Source organism: Cryptomeria japonica, chromosome 6, assembly GCF_030272615.1.
Source record: "Cryptomeria japonica chromosome 6, Sugi_1.0, whole genome shotgun sequence".
Lineage (NCBI taxonomy): Eukaryota > Viridiplantae > Streptophyta > Pinopsida > Cupressales > Cupressaceae > Cryptomeria > Cryptomeria japonica.
The window spans coordinates 165896235-165900785 of record NC_081410.1 but is presented as its reverse complement, the minus strand read 5'-3'; positions in this window follow the sequence as shown (position 1 = coordinate 165900785).

Below are 4551 nucleotides of genomic sequence, written 5' to 3'. Positions count from 1 at the left end.
CGGGGAATCCAAAAATAACAAGTTTTTTCAGAGTTTTATCCGCGGATTGAGAACTGTAGCAGAGGGTATCTTTACTTGGAAATCAGAATGGGTGGTAACCCAAATAGGAACAAGCCTGCAGGCTGCGAGAGTTGGAAGAGCGAAAGAAAGGTTTGGAGAAGGCTCCACAGACACAGCTTCACTGATTATATGGACAAGCTTCATGGAAGCAGAAACTCTGTGTCTTACGGTTTCGCTAAAAGCTGGAGTAACAACAAAGCCACCTTGTTTGGGTAGATTTGGCAAATCGATGAAAACTTGATTGCAGAGGTCACGAGACTCAAGATGGAGGGGACTAAATTCTACAGGGATCGAAAGTATGCAGCTGAGGCTTTCAAAAATTTCCCGAAGACGGAGGATGAGAAGGGCAACCTTGCGAAGAAGGACAACATATCCTACTACACCCCCCAGCAGGTAAAGCCTTTCTGGCAAAAAGTTCTTAGGGCTTTAATGAAATATTTGACTGTGGATGACAGATTTACAAAAATTTATAACTATCATTTTGCTATCCTGAACCATTTCCGTCATGGGGCTAAAATATCCTTGCCCTTCTATTTATCATCCTCTCTAAACGAGAGCCTTGCTGACTATGCTAAAAAGCCTAGTTCCTATCCTTTAGCTCACCAGGGACTCATTCTGCTTATATATGAACATATTAAGGATAAGGCTAGGGCGACCAAGAATGATCCTTTGATCATCAACGCTCATAAATCTGAGAAATGCAAAGTCTCTGATTCGAATGGGGATCAGCTCAGCACCCCTACCCATAAAAAATGGAAAGTTGAAACAGAGTATGAAGAAAAGGGGGTGCATTGTGATGAAGAAGAGGGAAAGGATAAGGACACTGACACTGAAATGGAAGCAAACAAGGATGAGAAGTATGGTGAAGGGGAGGAAGGGGGTAATTCTGAGAACCCTCACTCTAACCCTAAGGGTTCGGAAAGTGAGAATGAGGCTCTGAATCCTAAGGAGGGTGACAACCCTAATGTTGAGGAGACTGAACAGAGCAAGGACTCTGCGGATACCATCCTGGACACTACCCGCAACTGCACCCTTGAATTCTTCAATTTCGAGAAATGGGTTGTTGAAAACATCACCAGCATGTAGGGTAAGCAAAGGGAGCTGGAAGATAAGATCAATAAGTTGATTAAGATGTCTGACTCTGGTAAACAAAACGAGGATGCGGAAAAGAGTTAAGTGGAGGAGGAAATGGAGATGGAGGATTGGCTGGAGAAAGATCTGATAAAAGGTGACTTGAAACATTTGGAGGACGTTATTAAAACTATGAAACAACAGGTGGAGGAGGACAAAGACAACGTCAACACTCGGATTACCCGTAATGAGAAAGCATTGAAAAGCCTTATGAACCACAGCCTCCAGGTCCTTAAAGTTTCTTCCCAGAATATGAACGCGTTGGTGGATCATCTGGAAAAGAAAAACCAGGTTGGTGGATCATCTGGAAAAGAAAAACCAGGAGAAGAACCTGGTAATTATAGAAGATGCTCCAACTTCCAGCCCAACCCACCAGAACCCTAGGCGCAGAACTAGGCAGACTACTGCTGAGAAGGACACGAAAATGAAAGAGAGTCAGATTGGATAGGAAAACGACCCGAGGAAGCGGCCAAGGCAATGATGCTCTTGGTGCAAAATGCTGAGGAAACTATGAAGAGTTTTTAATTTTCTTGTAATGCTGGGCTCGAGGTCAATTTCTTGTTGGCCTCTTGCTGTCCTTTTCTCTGCTGCTGGTTTGTTTGTTGGTCTTTTGCAGCTGTCTTGTTTTGTTTCCTTCTTGAATATCTTTCGAATGTAATTGGGTTTCGGGTCCCTTAAAACCTGTTTTTACTTAATCAAAAACAATAATACAAATCCATTAAAGTCCCACATGCAAAATGCTGTGAATCTAGCTGGAGACAAGTGTCGAGGGTGCTATTTTATTTGGAGTAATAAAATAACACCTGCACAAAAGCTGAAACATGGCATATTTCATGCATTTACCTGTCATTTGCATGTCAAATTGTTTCAAAAATGGATTTTTGTTTACAAACATTTTGATGCCATTGTAGATGCCTCTTGACATAATAAAGTTTTCACTAAATAAAGATATTTACAATTTTAAAAAAGAATTATCGATGAATTGACCTATTAATTAACATACTATTACAACTTATGATTAATATTAATATAAATATTTATATCCATATTGATAACATATCAAATGAATTTAGATATTTTTCAAACTACCACTCTTAAAACTTAACTCCAACATTATTCTTTATGCCTAACCTTAGTAACTAACCCTTTCACCATTAATATTAATATGTAATTTCTCAAAAAATATTTACATTTATTGTTATTATTATATATTTTTTTTCAAAGCTAAGTTGTAAACCCTAATACATATGTGTAGTTAATATATATGTAGATACTAAATGAATAAGGTGAATCCAAAACAATACATGTAATTAGTTTTAATACAACCCAATTTCACTTAAACCCATTGATTATAGGGTACACACCCCAGATCTTCCAAGGTAACAAATCAATAGTAAAGAGGGGGAAAAAGAAAACCCTAAAAATCATGAAAGCTTTGATTGTTTTCTTTCAACCCTACCACTATCCTTGCCATGAGTAAGGAATGGTCGTGACCCAGCTAGACCATGCAAAAAAAAAGGGTGCCAAATGGAGGAAGAGACAAGCAACAAGGGTGGCACACAAGCAACTCGTAATGTCGTTTCTTTTAATTTATTTCTTCCATTTTAAAATTTCTATTTTCTTCTTTGCAAATCTATCGGATACATTTATGGAGGAGTCTAGGTCTCCCAGAGAGGGAGGTCTGTTGCAAATAGGCACTTAGATAGAAGAAAATATAGCACAATGACAAGGTAAGGGACAAGGGCAACTTGGGATTGGGATGTACCCAGACCAAATGACAACACACCGATCAGGATAATCATTTGATTGAGTCATATAGTAGAACATTCGGTTTCGATAGGAATACATAATAAAAAATTAGATTCCTTTCCACATAAATTTATCACTCACAAGAGACAGAAATGGTTACAACTTGCAAGTTTTCTCAACAAATTCAACCTACACATATACAAAAAATGCTTCCATTGCTCTTTTGTCCTCACTCCCATCCTAGGTTGGAAAACCAGTCAGTCTCAAGTTGGGAGGTAGCTATAATGACTTGTGAAAGAACCAACCAGCCTAATCACATAGAATAAGATAACCACAAAACTGCTACCATTTACACACATGTAAATGACAAGGTTTCAAAAACACTAGAATCAATCCATGGTTTGAACAGGGAGAGGTGAGAATATCACAACATGGGAAAAATAATAGGAGTGATTCCTCAACAAACTTCAGCTTTAAAATTGCAATTTCCTTTTTTTTTTCTAATTCTTGAATAAAAGAGTACTCATATGCAACTATCTGTTAAAAGTAAGATAATTCCTTGTGGTATCTCCCCTTCGAACCTCACACATGGTTTGGTCTCTGTCATATGTGAAGCTAACCCAATTTCATACACATACAAAAATTTGAAATAATACACACATATCAATATTATCTTACATGAATCCAAATGACATGGTAGGAAACCAACCTCAAATAACAATACAAACATGGAAGAAGATAAAGTTGAACACAATCGTCCTCTCAAGCTTTTGTTGCTTTCTCCATACTCAGCCAATTTCAAAGCTAAACTCCTTTATTTTATTCTACAAGTTTATTTACGTAAACTCTCACTTCTCACCATCTTCCGATTAAAGAGGACCGATTCTAACTGTACAACCTGTTTTTCTTGTCTTCTTTCGCAAATGGGTCTAACTATACCATCATTCCCATTTTCATTCATTGACAAAATTCGTATGTATTAAGAACGTTATTTGAGGTATGACCAAGGTTTTTACCAAACCTCAATCCCCAAACCCTATGTGATCCGTCTAGGGTAAAAAATATGAAAAAAAAACAATTAATATTTTTTTTACTCCTCTAAAAACCCATTGTCACATCCAAATTTGCTTATTTGAACATAAAATGATTTAGACTTCAATCTTAAAGACAACAAAACTTTGCATGATACATAATGTTCACACAAACCATATTACCTAATTCACATAACGAATACAAGACTACGGTCTCTCCAAATGGATTGAGTTTGATTGCATTTAGCTTGAATACATGGGTAACCTAGTTACCTCCAATAATATAGTCATGAAACGTTAGCCTTCAAAATTCTCATTCGCACATTAGTCCAATTAAGAATCAAATAGTCGAAGCAACAATTTAATGAATTCACACACCTACATATGTTCAGAACTATTCACTATAAAGTCACATCACTTTCAGAATTTTTTTATTGCAAACATGATTTTAATTATTACATTACATAATTCTAATTAATTTCAAATGCATTTAATAATTGTACATAATATTACTATCATATGTAAAACATATCTCACTACCACATAATTATGACACATTGTTCATTTAACTAACGCAACT